The 19,973-nt window shown below is 32.7% G+C and overlaps 1 protein-coding gene across 25 annotated transcripts in view; it reads left to right on the top strand.

The window, feature by feature from the left end:
• Nucleotides 1–19,973, top strand: part of HDAC9 (histone deacetylase 9) — an 899,944-nt gene that overhangs the window by 495,521 nt on the left and 384,450 nt on the right. The window lies entirely within an intron of this gene.

Raw genomic sequence — 19,973 nt, forward strand, 5'->3', positions numbered from 1 at the left:
TACTCACTTTGAAAAGAAGCGGTATTTGGGAACACTAAGCATCCAGAAAGAAAATCTCTTCTTTTTCAATACTTAAGAACTAAGTATTGAAATACTTAAGAACTAAAAACCTGTACTTTGTGTCCCACTGTTTCCATGAGAGCAGCTTAGGGTTTTTCTTCTGTGAAGAATGAATGACAAGCTGTTAATTTATTCTCATAGAAATCCTCAATCCCCAGCAAAATTCAAAGAGAAATCCTGCTCAGGATATAGGTTAACAAACCGTTATGCAAATCAGTACAATTATGCAAGACATTTTCTATGCTTGTTTATTTGATGTGTAATAATAGTGAAAATCCCTGGTCTTTTCTAGTGATACATTTTCTGTATTTGCCCAGTTTTTCAAGTTTCTTCGTTATATATTTAAAATCTGATATTTATGAAGTGTTGGGCTGTTGATCTATAAAACTAAACATTTTCAAACATTGTAGCAATAAAGTTCTTGAACAGTCATTAATACTTTAATAACTCTATAGGGGGTTTCAAAATATTCCTTAATTCAATTCCCATTGTCTGTTTAAGAAAAGTATGATATAATTAAATACAGATGTTTTCAGCACGCTATCTAAAATACTTAGAGATACTCTTCATTAATTACAAATAGGCAAAACTCTTCCAACTTTTAAAAATATAATCCATTTGGTATATTTCCAGTTTCATTGTGAGAACATTTAGAGATGTATTTGCACTAAATAAAAAAAGCATTGAAATATTGTTAAATAATAATTTTTACTTCAGCATTTATTGTATTTCATTGGCTCAAAATTCATTACAAAAAAAGTACACAATAAAATTTTACCATAATAAAACATACGTGATGATTTCAGAAACCATTTACAATAACTTTTGTATAAGGATGTAATTTCATCATATTAAGTGAAATCTAGAGTAGTGTCATTGATTATGTAGTGTAAATATCAGGACAGCTACTATATATTTATGATTTTCTATTAGGGCCAGATTCTCAATCTCTGGTGTCTACTTGAATTTCATAGAATGCAATCTTAGATTTAAAAGAAGTTGTTAAATGAGTGTATTCTATCTTTTGATCTGCATGTAATACTAGATACTTTTAATTTCTTTTAAATCTACATCAATACTGAATTACCAACATATATTAGCAAGATTTAGGAAGTAAAACTAGAACCAGAGTAAGAAAAGTTCTGATGGCCTTAAATTGATTAAGATAGCCCCAGGGGTGTCCCTTAAGCAGTGAGCACAATTTGGAACCTCTCTTGACCTTTTAGGATTGTCCCCTTACGCACCCCAGACAGTGACAACCCAGGAACAGTCAACTATAGAAGTGTCATTTGCCTGCAGAAATCTGACCTTTGTCATGCAAAGTGGACCTTTACTTCCTTCCTTTTAGGAGAATCACAGTTGCCACTAGAATTTGGGCATTTTAGAAACATCAGTTTATAATAGTTGGTTTTAATCATGCACATCCCTAATTTTCTTTTCTTTTACATGTAGGAATTGAGTATCTTTTGCTTCTTTCACAACAGTGAACATCAACAGCTTCACATTAATTCATCTTGAAGTTGAGAATAACATAATTGTTTTTTATTTTAATTTTTATTGCTCACACTTAACGTTGCATTTCCTTCAAGAATTACACAATGTGATTCCTTTTGTTTCATAACACAAGGATGAGTTGATTCAGAAATATGTAATATTTAATGAACTTTATGCTTTGGCTGAAAATAGTATCATTGCTGTAGTAGGTGACTTTTTTCCCTTATATAGTACACCACTGGACTGACAATAAACTATAAACTGGAGAAAGGAAGCTTCTGTGTCCAGGCACTCTTGAAATAGTGCATATTTCTCACAGAGATACAGCATACGTAGTCATTTTTGAACTGACCTTCAAAACCAGTTGAATTGGATTCTGTTCCAGTGAGTGTGTGCATATGTTTCATAAAATAGCATGGTAAAAATTTCTAGAGGATTTTATGCTTCCATTATATTATTGAGGTCTTACCTAGTGAACTTTGCTTTTCTTTGAATGTTACAGTCTTTTTTTTTAATACATTTGAACAAAGTAAGCTGGCTGGCTAGATTAACCTCTTAAAGTGCGCAAGCCATATAAAGCTTGGCTTGGCTTAATAAGACTATTTCAGCCCCACTGAAATATTCATTTTAATGGTCAGCAACACTAGAATAGGACTCAAAGATGGAAAGGGTCCAAACATAAGTTAAGGTTTGGACGGCCAAAGTCATTTTCCACACTGAGTAAATTGGAAAGAAGGCAAAGATGAGATATACAGCTTTATAAATCTCCCCTTTCTATAGCAGTCAGCAGTTATGTTGTGGTAACTTGGTGACCTATTCAAGTTATTGTAATCCAAAATTAACACAAGGAGTTTTTTTTTAAAGAAAATGATTTAAATCTCTATTTCATATACCCTCATTCTGTGTCTTTATTTTAGTACACAAACACATGTGCGTGTGTACATACAAACATGCACACATTTCTGCAAAGATAACACTGAGACAGCACTTATGCTTATGAAAATATTTGCTCAAAATCTTATTCCAGATTGACAAACACCAGACATGTTAATATATCTTAGCACTCTATCTTAGCTGCATTGTTGTGACTAGTCTTAAAATTACTGAAATATACTCATTATGATAAAGTTTACACCAGTTTTCCTAGAATCAACAGGCAACGTGGCACGGTAACGCAGATTTTCAATACACACACACCAGTTTGAAATTTGGGTCCTCAATCTTGGGTAACTAATTTTACCTCTCTAGACCATTATTCTCTTGTCTGTAAAATGGAGATAATAATAATTGACTTGATTCAAGTAGTTATATTGAGGATTCAATTAAATAGTGCGTGTAAAGCACTTAGGAGCATACCTAGGTTTTAGGGAGTGTTTAATCTTGAGTTTCCATTCATTGCTGATAAGGAATTAAGTTTCATTTATTTTCATCAGGTCAAAACTAAATCTGTTTTTGTTGTGGAAGGTTGTTTTAAGGTCTTATATCCTTCCACCTTTATTGATACAAGTAAGCTGAAAAGAAAGTGATAAACATTTTCTTTTTTAAGCCATGTGCATCTCCAGAGGCTAATATCAAAATGGAAATAAAAGGCTTTGTTAATTTTGCATATTCCTTGGCATTTCCGAGCCCAATGTGGTGTTTAAAAATAGCAGCAGGTTTGTTTCTCTTTTTTATTACCATATGAGAAACTGTAATTTATGCTCTGTGCTCACGAGGGCCAGAGTTTCAATTTCTGCTATTGACTTCATTTTTAAATTAATAGGCTTTAATTATTAGAACAGTTTTAGATTTACAGAAAAAATTGAGCAGATAGTACAGAGTTCCTATATTGCTGCCTCCCCCTCCCCACCCCAGGTTTCTGCTTTTATTAACATTTTGCGTTAGTGTGGTACATGAGCCACTATCAATACATTATTATTAATATAGTCCACAGTTTACATTAAGGTTTACTTTTTGTGTTGGTTTTATGGGTTTTAGCAAGTCATAACGTCATATTATGTACCCATCCTTACAGTATAATACAGAATAGTTTCTCCACCCTAAAAATCCCATGTGTTCCACCTATTAATCCTGCCTCTAACCAACCCCTGGTAACCACTAATTTTTTTTTTTTTTTTAACTGTCTTTATAGTTTAGTTTGTGCAGAATGTCATGTAGTTGGAATACATACAACACATGGTCTTTTCAGACTGGTATCTTTTACTTGGTGATATGCATTTAAGATTCCTCCATGTCTTTTCCATTGTATGAATGAACCACAATTTATCCATTTACCTATTGAAGGACTTTTGTTTGCTTCCAATATTTGGTGATTATGAATAAAGCTGTTATAAATATTTCATGCATGTTTTTAGATGGACGTGTTTTCAATTCAATTGGGTAAATACCTCAGAGTGCATAGCTAGATCATATGGTAAGATTATGTTTAGTTTTGTAAGAAACTGCCCAACTGTCTTCCATTGTGGCTGAACCATTTTGCATGTGCATCAGCAATGTTTCAGTGCTCCTCTTGCTCCACATACTTGCCAGCACTTGGTGTTCTGTTTCAATTTTTTGGAATTTAGCCATTCTCATAGATATGTGGTGGCTTCTCATTGTGGTTTTAATTTGTGATTCCCTAATGGTATGTGATGCTGACCATCTTTTCATATGATTTTTTGCCATTTGTGTATCTTCTTTGGTGAAGTGTCTCTTTAGATATTTTACACATTTTTTATTGGGTTGTTTGTTTTCTTATTGTTGAGTTTTAAGAGTTATTTGTGTATTTTTAATACAAGTTCTTTTTTAGATATGTATTTTACAAATATTTTCCTGCAGTTTGTGGTTTGTCTTTTAATTTTCTTATCAGTGTCTTTTATACAGTAGAAGAATATAATTTTAAAAAAATTAAGCTTCTTTCATGGATCATGCTTTTAGTTTTGTTTTTTTAAAATTTATCAATATACAATGTAGTTGATTTTCGAGTCCCTTTACCAGTTCCTCTTTACCCCCCTCTGTTTCCACACTCCTCCCATCAACATCATATCTGTTCACTTGTCTTAGCAAATTCAAGGAATTTTTGTGAGTGTTGTGTCTTCTTCCCTGCCTGCTCCCACCATTTGTTTGTATATTTATTTATTTATTTATTTTTAGCTACAACAAATAAGTGAGAACATGTGGTATTTCTCTTTCTGTGCCTGACTTATTTCACTTAATATAATTTTTTCTAAGTCCATCCATGTTGCTGTGAATAGTAGTATTTCATTCTTTTTTATAGCAGGGAAGTATTCCATTGTGTAGATGTACCACACTTTCCATTTCCACTCATCTAATGATGGACATTTGTGCTGGTTCTAACTCTTCGCTATTATAAACAGTGCTGCAATAAACATGGGAGTATAGGTATCCTTTCAACAGGATGATTTCCATTCCTCTGGGTATATTCACAGCAGTGGAATAGCTGGGTCATATGGTAGATCTATCTGAAATTGTTTGAGGAACCTCTATACCATTTTCCATAGAGGCTGCACCATTTTGCGGTCCCACCAAGTGTATGAGGGTTCCTTTTTCTCCACAACCTCATCAGCATTTATCATTCTCAGTCTTTTGTATATTAGCGAACCTAACTGGAGTGAGATGGTATCTCAGTGTGATTTTGATTTGCATTTCCCGAATGCTGAGTGATCTTGAGCATTTTTTCATGTGTCTGTTGGTCATTCATATATCTTCCTTTGTAAAAAGCCTATTCAGCTCCTTTGCCCATTTTTTAATTGGGTTACTTGTTTTTTTGCTGTAAAGTTGTTTGAGTTCCTTGTATATTCTGGATATTAATCCTTTGTCAGATGTATATTTAGCAAATATTTTCTCCCATTCTATTGGTTATCTTTTCACTGTGTTAATTGTTTCTTTTGCTGTTGCAGAAGCTTTTTAGTTTGGTATAATCCCATTTGTTTATTTTTCCTTTGGTTGCCTGTGCTTTTGGGGTCATATTCATGAAGTCTGTATCCAATCCTACTTCCTGGAGTGTTTCCCCTCTGTTTTCTTTAAGGAGTTTTATTGTTTCAGGGTGTATATTTAATTCTTTAATCCATTTTGAGTTGATTTTGGTTTATGGTGAGAGGTATGGGTCTAGTTTCATTCTCCTGCATATGAATATCCAGTTTTCTGCCAATATCAACCTAAACAGGGAAAAGCTTTCAGCTTTTCCCTTAAGAACAGGAACTAGACAAGGATGCCCACTCTCACTACTCATATTCAACATAGTGTTGGAAGTACTAGCCAGAGCAATCAGAGAAGAGAAGGAAATAAAAGGCATCCAGATTGGAAAAGATGAAGTCAGACTGTTCTTGTTTGCAGATGATATGATCCTGTATATCAGACAGCCTAAGGCCTCTACAAAAAAACTTTAAGAATTGATAAATGATTTCAGCAAAGTTGCGGGATACAAAATCAACACACAAAAATCAGTAGCATTTCTATACTCCAACAGTGAACATGCAGAAAAAGAAATCAAGAAAGCTAGCCCATGTACAACAACCACGAAAAAAATAAAATACTTAGGAATAAAGTTAACCAAGGATGTGAAAAATCTCTACGATGAGAACTACAGACCACTGTTGAGAGAAATTAAAGAGGACACAAGAAGATGGAAAGAAATCCTATGCTATTGGATTGGAAGAATTAACACTATGAAAATGTCCATATTACCCAAAATGATCTACAGATTCAATGCAATCCCTATCAAAATTCGAATGACATTTTTCTCTGAAATGGAAAAAACTATCCTAACATTTATATGGAATAACAAAAGACCACGAATAGCCAAAGCAATCCTGAGCAAAGAAATAAAGCTGGAGGCATAACACTACCTGATTTTAAACTGTACTACAAAGATATAATAACCAAAACAGCATGGTGTTGGGATAAAAACAGACATATAGATCAGTGGAATAGAATAGAGAATCCAGAAATCAACCTATGCCTCGATAGCCATCTGATCTTTGACAAAGACACCAAGTCTACACACTGGGGAGGAGACCGCCTCTTCAATAAATGCTTTGAGTTTTATGTACAAAAACTCATTGCCAAACCCAAGGTTACCCATATTTTCTCCTATGTTGTCTTCCAGAAGTTTTATAGATTTATATTTTATATTTATAACTATAATCCATTTTGAGTTAATTTTAATGTTAGCTGTAAGGTCTTTGTCTAGATTCATTGTTTTGCATATAGATGTCCTGTTTTGCCAGCAATGTTTGTCAAAAAGACTATCAGCATTTTTCTAATGAATTGCCTTAGCTCCTCTGTTCTTTGTTGACTATATTTGTGTGTATTTATATCTGAACTCTATTCTGTTCCATTGGTCTATTTGTGTATTCTTTTGCCCATACCACCCTGTCTTGATTATTGTAGCTTTATAGTAATTCTTATGATCAGGTAGCATCAGTCCTCCAATTCTTCTTCTTCGGTACTGTGTTGGCTACCATGAGTCTTTCACCTTTCCAAGTAAACTTTAGAATCTGTTTGTTATCCACCAAATAATTTTCTTGAATTTTGTTTTGGGTTGTTTCGAACCTATAGATCAAGTTGGAAAGATTATTCATCTAAACAACATTGAGTTTTTCCATCCATGGACATATATAATCATTATTCTCCATTTATTTAGGTCTTGGTAGATTCCCACCATCAAAATTTTATAGTTACCTCATACGGATGTAGTACATAACTTGTTTAGATTTATACTTAACTTTTATTTTTTGTTATTAATATAAATGTTATTGTGTTTTTAACATCAAATTTCAGTGGTTCATTGCTGGTATATAGGAAAGCAGTTGACTTTTGCATATTAACTTGTATCTTGCAAACTTTCAATAATAGCTTATTGCTCTTTGTTGATTCTTTGGGATTTTCTACGTAGACAATCATGTGATCTGTGAACAAAAACAGTTTTATTCTTAATTCCCAATTTGGATACCTTTTATTTCCTTTTCATGTCTTATTGTATTAGCTCAGACATTCAGAATGATGTTGAATGAAGGAGGTGAGAAAGGACATCTTGCCTTGGTCCCATCTTAGGGGGAAGGCATCTTGTTTCTCACTAAGTGTGATGTTAGGTATAGATTTTGTGTCTGTGTTCTTTATCAAATTGAGGAGTTCCCTCTATTTCAAGTTTCCTGAGAGTTGTTATGAATTGGTGTTGAATTTTGTCAAATGATTTTTCTCTGTTAATTGATAGGATCATATATTTTTTTCTGTTTTAGCTGGTTGATGTAATGGATTACATTAATAGGTTCTCAAATGGTGACCAGCCTCATATCCCTGGATTAAATTCTACTTGTGCATGTTGTATAATATTTATTGTACATTTTTGGATTTGACCTGCTAATATTTTGTTGAAGATTTTTGAATCTATGTTCATGAGAGATATGATCTATTGTTATGATCATGGTTATCTATGTGTATAATATCTTTATCTGGTTTTGGTAATATGGTAGTAGTATCTGCCTCATAGAATGAGTTAGGAAGTATTCCTTCTTCTGTTTTCTAGAAGAGATTAAAAAGTATTGATACCATTTCTTCTTTAAATGTTTGGTAATATTCACCAGTGAAACCATCTGGACCTGATGTTTTCTTTTTTGAAAAGTTATTAATTATTGATTCAGTTTTTTTCTTTAGTCATAGGTCTATTCAGTTTTAGTAGATTGTATTTTTTATAGAATTAGTCCCTTTCATCTGTTTTCAAGCTTGGGAACACAGAGTTATTTGTAATATTACTTTATTGTCCTTTCAACATCTGTAGGATCAATAGTTATGACCCTTTTTTCATTTCTGATATCAGTTCAATTTGTGTCTTCTCTCTCTCTCTCTCTTTTTTTTTCTTGATTAGTATGGCTATAGTTTTATCATTTGATCTTTTCAAAGGACCAGTGCTTGGTTTTGTTGATTTTCTTTATTGATTTTCTGGTTTAACTTTCATTGATTATATTATTAATTTTTTTTCCCTCTGCATGCTTTAGGCTGATATTGTTCTTCTTCCTCTATTTTTCTAAGGTGGAAGCTCGATTATTCATTTTGATATTTCTTCTAGTGTGTACATTCAATGCTATAAGTTTGCCTTCAGCTTTGCTTTTACAGCATCACAGATTTTTATGTTATATTTGCATTTAGTTTATATATTCATTTTAACATATACTTAATAATATATAATTTTAAAATATAAACTATTTTGAAATTTCTCTTGAGAATTTTTCTTTGACTCTTGTATTTCTTAGAACTGTGTTATTTAATCTCCAAATACTTGGGGCTTTTCCAGCTATTTTTCTATTAATGATTTCTGTCTTTCTGTTATTGATTTCCATTGTAGTCTAAAAAGATACTTTGTATGCTTTCTGGAGGTTTTTTGTGTGTTTTATTTTTATGTTTTAATTTGTTGAGGTATGCTTTATGCCCCAGAATATGGTCTGTCTTGGTCAGTGTTCCATCTGAAGTTGAGAAGAATGTTTATTCTGCTGCTGTTGTGTGAAATATTTTATAATTGTCAATTAGATCCAGTGTGTTGATAGCAGTGTTTAGATCAATTATTTCCTTATTGATTTTCTTTCTCCTGGATCTCTTAATTACTGAAAGAGGGGCGTTAAATTGCCAACAATAATAATGAGTTTACCTGTTTCTCATTGCTGTTTTTTCAGTTTTTTTCTTCAGGTATTTAGCTGCTTCATTGTTACTTGCATTCACATTAAGGATAATTATGTCTTCTTGAAGAATTGACCCTTTTATCATTATGTAATGACTCTTTTTATCCCAGATAATTTTCCTTGCTTTGATGTCTGAAATCAATATAGCCACTGCAACTTCCTTTTGCTTAGTGTTACCATGGTGTATCTTTCTTTGTCCTTTCACTTTTAATCTCTCTGTGTTTTATACTTAAAGTGGGTTTCTTTTTGGCAGCATTTAGTTGAGTCTTGTGTTTTTTTTATTCACTCTGACAGTTTATTTTCATTAGCGTATTTAGAAAATTCACATCTAAAGTGATTATTGGTATAGTTAGATTAATATCTACCATGTTTGTAACTGTTTTCTTCAGTGTACTTACTGTTCGTTTATTTTTTAATCTTCCTTTTTCTGCCTTCTCTAGTTTTGAAATTTTTATATGACTTCATGCTTTCTACTGTCTTAGCATATCAATTGTACTCTTTTAAACCTTTTTGTGGTGGTTTCCTTAGAGTTTGAAGTATCTATTTGTGGTGAATCTACATCCACTTTCAAATAACACTATTCTGCTTTACAGGTAATACAGGTACCTTATAACAGTGTATTTCTAATTCCTCCCTCTCATCTTTTATAATATTGTTGTCATTTATTTCACTTTTTGATAGCTACAATTACCCAATATATCATTACTATTATTAATTTGAACAGGTATTATTAGATTAATTAATAATAAAAATAAAATATGTTATTTTACCTTCATCTATTGCTAACTTTATATAGATCTGAATTTCTGACATATATCATTTTCCTTCTCACTAAAGAACTTCTTTTAACATTTCCAGGAAAGAGATCTACTGGCAATAAATTCATTCAGTTTTCGTTTTTCTGAGAAAGTCTTTATTTCTCTTTTATATTTGAATTTTACTGAATACAAAATCCTAGGTTGGTGAGGGGTTTTTTTTTTTGTTGTTGTTTTCCTTGCAACACTTTAAGCACTTCACCACACCCCCTTCTTTGGTTGCATGATTTTGGCAAGAAATCTGATGTGGTTTTTATCCTTGTTGCTCTATAGGTAAGGTGTTTTCTTTTTCCCTCTGCTTTCTTTGAAGATTTCTTTGTATTTAGATTTCTGCAGTTTGAACATCATATGTCTGTATGTTGAGTTTTTGGTATTTATACTGCTTCGTGTTCTTTAAGATTCCTGTATGTGGATTGATGTCTGTCATTAATTTTGGATAATTCAAGCCATTATTCTTTCAAATATTTCTTCTGTTCCTTTCTCTCTTTCTTGTTATTGTGGTATTCCCATTAGGCATATGTTACATCTTTTGTAATTGTCCCAGAGTTTGGGGATATTCTGTTCTATTTTTTAAAATTCTTTTTGGAATTTTCTTTTTTGCATTTCTTTTTGGGGAGTTTCTATTGACATATCTTCAAGATTATTTAGCCTTTCTTCAGCCATGTCTAGTTTTCTAATGAGCCCATGAAAGACAGTCTTTATTTTTGTTACTGTGCTTTTGATATCTAGCATTCCCTTTTTATTCTTTCTCAGAGTTTCCATTTGTCTGTGTACATTACCCGTCTATACTTGTATACTGTCAACTTTTTCCATTAGAACCCTTAAAATATTACTCATTACTTTAGGTTTCCTATCTAATAATTCCCAAATCTGCATCATATCTAAATCTGGTCTGGTGCTTACTTGATGTCTTCAGACTGTTTTTCTTGCCTTTGACCATGCTTTGTAATTTTTTGTTAAAAGCCAGATGTGATATATTGGAAAAAAGAAATTGAGTAGTTAATACTTTTGGTGTGAGATTTTATGTCAATCTGGCTGGAGCTAGCTTGGCTCTGTTTAATGTTTGCTGTAGCTGTAGATGCCAAAGGCTTCAGTTTCCTTATTTTTATTTTTTTTTTTTCCTTGGGGTTTCCCTAAGAACCCCTTCTTAAATAGCATCTGCGTCCTGTAGTTCCCTCAGTTGTTATCTGCTGTTATTGCAACTTATTATTATTACTGTTATTACAATGTGTTGTTATTGTTAGTTAATAATAACTGTTAATACTGTTATTAGTAACTAGAACCCTGTTAACATTGTGGTAAAGTGTTGAGCAGGATAAGTGTTGTGTAATCTTAAAATTAAATCTTGTATTTTTAGTGGGCCTGAGTGCACTAAACCCTAACCATTTTTCAGCCTGTTTTTTTCCTCCCCTGGAGTGAGAAATGAAGGCTAGAGGGGGCTGGGATTGGCTAATTGCCCTTTCCCTCAGGTCATATAAGGCTCTGTAAAGTGTTTGCCCTTGGCCAGAGGGCAGGCTTTTCTTATGAGGAATGCTGTGGATGAATTTCATTGTGGTTACATTTCCCCCCAGGCATATTTCAAAATGGCTACTTTTCTTCCCTTTCCCCATCACTATTCCCTATCTTTACTTAAATAGGAGGGAATTTTTCTCTGGTCTTCACTCAAAGAACCTGATTGTGTTCCTGAAATTAAAACCTGTAAAAGTGTAGGGTCCCCTTGAGACTGGCCTCTGGAGTTTTTAACTATCAAGTTAGTGGACAGTCAGTCTTCAGCAATTCGTGCCATCAACAGCTCATCAAAATTACTGTTTTAAATGTTCCCACTAGTACACCTGATTCCAGTGACTTCTGCTCCCAGTAAGATGATCTTGCCTGTGATTTTCCGTGTTTTTCCGCCTCTCCAGCTTGTAGGGTCATAATTTTTCCTGAGATGTTAATTCTCTGATGGATCTAAGAAAATCATTTTGATTTTCAGTTTGCTCAGCTTTTTACCTGTGGTGAGGATGGGAATGAAGATTTCCAAGCTCTTTACATGTTGGAGGTGAAACCAGAAGTTTTCCATTGACTTTTAAACTTATGATACATTAAAAAGACATTTTTTAAAAACCCAACTTTTCCATTTTTTTTGAGGTGATAGATTCATATTTAAGCAGTATTATTCTTACAAATTAATGATTATAGATTTTTTTTTCAATGATGAACATCAGTGATTGACTTTCGGCCCAGTTTGGTCCTGATTATCAAGTCTATGTGCTGAAAACTGAGATAGAATAGACTGACATAATTTTGTCACATTTTGGAAGTAATGCCATACTCTTTGTCTCACTTCTCTCCTAATATCAAACCCTAGAGATTTAATGATATAAGAAAATTAATTTTTGACACTCCAAAAATAAGAAATTTCACCTCCTTTTTAAAATAGGATTTTCTTTAAAAATATGATTTAATTTTTTACTAAATAATTTCTTTCTGAATGGAGGCTAAATTTGATAGATTTAATCATTTGGATTATGAAAAGTTAGCAATTTTAAAACACTGTATTTCGTAGATTCTAAGATGCGCATTTTTTAAACAAACATATCTGAAATCTGAATGGGTATAACGGATATTGATAGTTTAATTAATACTGCTTTTTTTTTAGTGATGTACAGGGTAATTGTGCATTTCATAATTGATTAATTACCATTGTATTCACCAAACAGTTAAGTAGTTTAGAATAGTGAGATTCTTTGTGAAAGAGAAAGAATAAAAATTTATAACGTATAATTTTTCGTTTTAAAATCCTAACAAGCATAATGCAAATTAATGTTCCTAAGAATTATTTATTCAAAAGTTAAGTATGGTTAGGTTAGAATCAATGAACAAAATGGTTTAAGTTTCACTGTTCAATAAGTGAGAAACTGGTCTCACTAATTGTATATGCAATTTGTATGATAAGAAGTTGGAACTAAGAGCAAGTATCAATTGAGAATTGTGTGAATAATCCTTGTAAGAACTTTGAAAATCTAAATCAAATTATTTGCTTATAGGGAAAACTAATGTGAAAAAAGTAATGCAGCCTAGAAAGACAAAACAGGGAAAATAATTTCATGGTTTGGAATGAGATATAGTGAAAAATTCTAGCTTAGCACTATTGCTTAGAGCTGTGTGTTCTCTGCACATTACAGGACTTCTCTGAACCTCAGTTTTTTCAGGTGTCAAGTATGGAAAATATTTGTCTTTAAGAGTTTCTGTAGGCAGTAAAGATACTGCATGAATGTGCCCAACACAGTGCTTAACATTTGGCAGTCTCAATATATATTGCTAGTATGAGTTACTGAGAATAATGGTGTAGAAATATAGTAGGACTTATTAATAGTAACCACATCATGTAATTGTAAACGAATTTGAATGGCAAAAGGAGACGAGTTCTGCTTGTAACCCTGTCATTAATATATGATCCTCATCATAGCACTTCATGATTTTAGATTTCATATTTTTCAGTTAAATGAAATGGACCAAATGATTCCTAAGATTGTATATATAACTAAGAAGGAAATATATCATCTTGTTTCATGAATACTGTAATAAGAAAATATTAATGATTTGAAGAATGTGTAAGTAAGAAATAAATGATTGTGCTTTTGCCTAATTGTATCTCAAATTCGCCATAATTGTTAACTGCAGCAAAGTCTAAGGACATATTTTTCACTCCACATAAGTGCTCAATTTGAAACAAGAGGACATTTTAGATAAGATTGGAATGAGAAACTGGCAAAAAATAATAATTAAGACTTTAAAAGCATTTAGCCATCTGTTGTATAACCATGAGGATGATTGAAAAACAATTCCTAATTTGTAATATTCAAAAATACAGAGCTTGAAAACCTGGGGAAATAATCCACAGAAATATATGCACTTATATATCTCTAGATATATCTAATGAGGTAAATTAAAAGATGATACAAAATAAATAATGAAATAATTGCAATTGTATTTTCCTTAAATTTTCAGCCATGCACCCAGTTTTATTTTGTTGTGTTTTTTGTTTGTTTGTTTGTTTGTTTGTTTGTTTGTTTTGAAATGAAAGTGTCCTTTATAGCAAGGAAATCTGGGGGAGGAATTGCTTTCTGTTTACTCAAGAGCCTTTTTAGTATTTAAAGCAGCACATAACAGTTTCTTGTGGCAGGTATGATTTTTCATCAAGTGGCTTTATTTTTCCTTATGTTCTTCACCCTCTTCTTTTACAGAACTGTGCTTTTTAGCCTCTAGTTTTTATTTTTATTTCAACACCCATACTGATTTTTCATTCTTTTCTACCTACCCCCATACAAGGTAAATTAAAAAGTATTTTTTCATAAAACCTTTATTCTGACTCTTCCCTTATCTGTATTTTCACATCATTATATTTAGTTTTTTCTATAAAAGCTAGTAATTTTATGTCAGTTTTTAGGTATCAGATTTCATAATGTTTTTGTCTTGTTCTTTCCAATTATATGGCAAAAATGTCTTTGAAAGTAGCACTTGTAACATTTTCATTCCTTATTTAGCAAACCATAACGGGACTTGTACTGGGTATTAAAGAAACCAATAGGACTGAAAAAGGATTTTTGACATTAAAGAGCTCAGTTTTCATAGGCATATGTAGTCAGTTCCTGGTAGATTAATTGAAAGTTAATTTAATTTAGCATTTGAACCACCATACTTCTTGTGGAACTACTATTTTACATTTCCAGATCATAAGCATTCTTGAGTGGAAGTAAAGATTTAAACCACCTGAAGAAATAGCTAAGAGAAGACATTGAGATGTTGAATTTTTTCAGTTGTAAGCTTTCCGTATCTTTATCCTGAAATATCTATTTTAACTTTATTATATATATTTCAAAGCAGGTAACACAGATATAATGAAGAGAAATTCCCAGAGAGAATTTATTAGTTTGCTGTAGTTTTACTTATGTGGTTCTTTGAAAATAATATAGACCAGTACTGCCCAGTATAATTTTCTGAGGTGATGGGAAAGTTCTATATCTGTACAATCCAATTCAGTAGCCACTAGCCACATGTAGCCACATGAAATTGAACACTTGAAATGTGGCTAGTATGTCTAAGTAGCTGAATTTTTGTTGACTAATTTTAGTTAATTCAAATTTAAGTAGCCACATGTGGCTAGTGATTGTTATAAAGGACAGCAGAGCAGGCACACTTATGGCACGAGTGTCACTGCAAAATTCCTTCGGTGCCCAAGGCAGAGTTCACTAATCACTCATGGAAAACTCTTTCCTCTGAGTTTGGACATAGCCTTAGAAGCATCCTAAATCATATTACCCAAGGAAGATTCAGTGTCTGAGCAGAATTTTGTTTTTCATGACTCCAATTTTTAAGCAGTATGAACCAAATACAAAATTAGTTTATTTTTTTATAAAGGGGGCGGTGGCGAGTTTCATTGAATTTTTGAATTTTTTTTCTCATTCAATTTAAATCATTGAATTTAATTGAATTTTCCTAGTGTCCAGGTGCTTAGGTAATGTTTTTAGTTCAGCGTGTTCAGATGTTACTCAAAGTATGAGTTCCAATTGTAGTTCTGCCAGACCTCACACACAGTAATCCTCTCTCCGAGTGATGTCAAGGATAACTCAGAGACCCTCAGGCTCACCTCTTCGCAGCTGAATAATAACAGCAGTAGCAAACCCTTTCCTCCAGTGGTTCTGTAAATTCCCAGGACTGTCACAACTTGAACAGCTTGCCTCACTTACCTACTCTGAAAGTTTAGATGGCGTTTACAGTAGGTCTCAAACAACCTGGACTAAAGGTCAAACTCTGGCCAGCATGTATCCTTCTACAGGGCAACTCTGATCCTATCAACTCTCCTGTTCAAAATTTTGTGTGGATTTTCACACATGCCCTGGGCCTTAATCAGTGGGCTGTTCAGATCTGAATTGTCTACTCACTCTTCAGAACTCATCTAAAGCGCTACAATTTATAGGAAACTTTTCCAAGTCCCGTAACTTTATGCCCCAAATTTGTGTTGTTGAATCTTTTACAATTTAGCTCCCTTAATTTGCCTTTGCTACCTGTGTTTTTCCCATGTAAACACTGCCTCGCTGTAATAATCAAATGTACTCAACGGCAGGATTTGTATTTTATTTTTGTGGCCTCAGCAGTGGAGATCACAGTATTTTTATGTGCTATATCCATGTTTTCCAGTTTTGGGGGGGTCTGTAACCAACTACTAGGCAACACAGAGCACACATATTGATCTGAAAAACAAAATAAAATTCACAATACCCTCATCATGTAGGATATATTCTTTCCTATTATATTCTTTTCTGTTTATTTTATTTAAAAATTCTGGTAACAATACAATAGTTTTATACCAAATTCCTCAGTTTCTGAAGTATTATAATAGGTGATCATGTAAGGTTTATGAAATGAATATTGTATTTGCGAGAGAAATGCACTGAGACCTTTCTGATATAAATCATATTTGGGGAGTAAAGAATGTAATATCAGGAGGATCATAATGATTAATTACATGATTTACCTACTTCGACACTGTATTTTTCCACAGTAAAACACTGATAAATGAGAGCAGCCATCTACTTTGAGGAATAAATGGGTAATTAATGAATTTTGAGATCACAACTAGCAAGAATTTTATATGTAAATATTTAAAAAATATATTTGTTAAATACTTATTTTGAAGAAAATGTTAACAGATAGTTAGATTTGTATGATAGGAATAGATAACTTTGGTCATTAACTATGTGTTAGACACCATTCTAATCATCTTACGTATATATTTTATTGACTTCATGCAATAACCCTAGAAATAGATCTCATTATTTCTCAACAGTTTTATAGACAGGGTATCAGTCACAGAGAGGTTTAATAACTTTTGTCAGTTCTCATTTGACTTATTATAGCATTATGCACAATGCCATGTTTGAAGACAAGGAGTTTCGTTTTAGAACTGATCTCTTAACCCTATGTTTTGTACAGAAATAAGTGGTATCTAGGATCATTGAGAAAGACAATTTTGCCAAAAGTAGAGTACCACATTGCATCCATCCTAATAAAAGTAGTGAGATACAAAAATTTAAGTTGTATTATTTGTAAGTTAACTTCAGTCCAAAGATAAATAATATTCAAAATACTTTAGAAATAGCATTTGAGTTTGGGCTATTCTTTTGTAAAGCCACCTATGACAGACATTTTCTATTGAACACAAATTATTCAAAACAACAAATTTTATGTATTCTCTCTGCATCTAAATATTTAATTTTATTTTCAAATAAACTATTTCAAAAGTAAAATATTTTAAGTCGGGTTTTCCAAGTATGTTTGCCATAAACAATTTTAAGAACTAATTTTCTGATCAGTGACAGAATTCTGAGAAGCCATAAATGTAAAATTAGTGTGAAAATATGCTACTTTGCAATTTCTATGTATGAAAATACTATTTTCCAAATCGTCTAACTTCTTTAGGGGAATAGATAAACTTGTGGACACATAACTAATAGACATACTTTAATTATATATGTTTAAATAATCCATACATAAACTATTTTATTTTTTAATATATTATTTATTCACTTAAATGTAGTTATATACAAGAAAAAGAATATGAAGAATATTTCTCCAGCTTTTATTAAAGGTTTTTTAAAGACACGTTCATCATGTTTTCCATTACCTTTATATATACATACATGTAAAATAACTTCCCTTTGGATTATTACTAGGATAATGTTTATCTTTCTTGAAGAATTAATATACTTATTGCTACTACAATGATTTTATGAACCCTCTAGAAGATAAAGATGAGAGAGAGATGGGGGATGGTGGACAGGGAAAGAGAGAAGATAATGTGTATCAATGATGGAGAATTAGAGAACTGAGAAGTCTCATGGAGGACTCCAAGGGTAGGAATGGGAAATGAAGAGATGGAATTCAGTGATGAAGAACTGTGTTCTGCAGAAGGCAGGAAGAGAATTAAATGTTGGATATTTCAAGGATAGGCATTGTAAACATCATAATATCTTCCACTTGTCTAAGATAGTAAATCATACAATCTAAAGGTGGTACTGGGTATGTCCTAGAGATGAATGACATGAGACCACAGGAAAATATTCAGTGAGAGAAGGGAATGGAGATGCAGCCACATGAGGAAAGACCGTGAATGTTGGTTCTCATCTCTCTCTCAACGTGCAGATTCTCAGAGGAGAATGTGAAAGACAAAAACCAGGACATCTATGTTTACAGTAAAATTTTGAGCTTTAAAAATCTTGATATGTTAAAGGTTGAAACTTTATGCTGATTAGAAGTGTTTTTGAACTTTGTTGGCAGAAATTAAAGTGTATAGATTTAGAAGTTGTATATATTTAACTGATAAATAGAAGGAACTTAAAGGTAAGCGTTGAATAGCAGCTCAGAGATTGAGATGGGTGATCAATGAGATTGTCTACTTTTGACAGTATATATAGAGTCTGCCTTTCTGCTACTTCGCTGAATGAAGATTGGAAAGGACTGAAAATACTGGGAAGATCAGTCCTTTGGTTTTGTCATTATTCCCAGAGTTTCATTAGCAATCTTTTACTTCACACTGTTCCAAAGAAAGAGATAGTTTTGAAAGTTGCCACTTTTAATTTTGCTGAATGACACAGAGAGAAGGGAAATGAGGACAAACGTTTATTCGGCACTAACCCCGAGCCAGAAGTTGTGGTCACTCTGAGCACACAGCTGATGAACAATCTGTGTGTTCAGGGAGCTCAGAGTCTGCTTCTAAGAGACGCTGTGCTCAATTATCCCCTAATGAAAGCGTCATCTAAGTCTTCCATTAGCAGGCTTCTTTCGTAATGCTTACAAACACTCAAAATTCATCCCTATCCTAAAAAATGATGATTTATTAAAATTGGGTTAAATGAAATAAAAATTCATTAAAATTGACTACTATATGTTGTGAATATAATTTTTTCTTCCTCCTTTTGTAGTCAGACTTTGGGCCTATTGTTTCATCACTTTTATGACTGAGTTCAGAATGTTGATTAAACATCTGTTTTTAAATAGTTGTTATACTAGGTTATGATGTTATAGAAATGTGTATTATCTAATTCAACTCTTCTGCCCCTTCCAAATTGGTATCTTCAAAGGACACCAGGGACTCCCAAATCCCCAGATCAGTGGATTCTCCTCAGGCTTCCATTTTCTATATTTCTGCAGCTTTTTACCGCATTGACCAATCCTTGCTCCTTGAAATTTTAACTTTACATGCTATCCTTTCATTTACCTGTTCCCTCTCTATTTTCACTACCGAATCCTTCACATCTGAAGCCCATGAAACGTGGTTTCCGAAGTTCAGTTGTCTCTTCTTCCATTGTTTTAAATTATCACTGCCATATTAAAGGTTTTGATTCTAGTTTTTATTCATTCTAATCAGTAATATTTCTGATGGTAGAATTTAACTCAGCTTTCTCATCTATAAAATGAAAAGACTGGTCAGGACCATCTTCATTTTTTTCTTTTAAGTTCTTTTATTTGAGGTCTAAATATGTATCTCTAAACCTCAACCCTTTCATAGACTCCAGGCTAACATTTTCAAGGTGTCCTGCAACTATTTAAACTGAACAGATTTAGAAGGTGATGCTGCCATCTTCGACCTCAAGACTTTCTCTTTCTCCTGATTTCCTTAATTCTGCTAATGCCTCCCCCGCAATCACGCAGGCTTGACCACCAGATTCAACTTCGGCTCCTTCATTTTCTCTCTTCTCCTACCCAATCTATCACTAAGTTAACACCTTTCCCCCATCTGCTTTTTCTCCCTTTTAAAGGAGGAATCATCTTTTTAGATGTATTTTTTCCCTCCAGAATGCATAGTATAAACCTTGCACAGAACAAGTGCTTGGTAAATATTTGTTGAAACTAGTGTCTTATTCTTCTCTTCTTGTCTGACTCTTAG

Source organism: Cynocephalus volans, chromosome 6 (assembly GCF_027409185.1).
Source record: "Cynocephalus volans isolate mCynVol1 chromosome 6, mCynVol1.pri, whole genome shotgun sequence".
Taxonomy (NCBI): domain Eukaryota; kingdom Metazoa; phylum Chordata; class Mammalia; order Dermoptera; family Cynocephalidae; genus Cynocephalus; species Cynocephalus volans.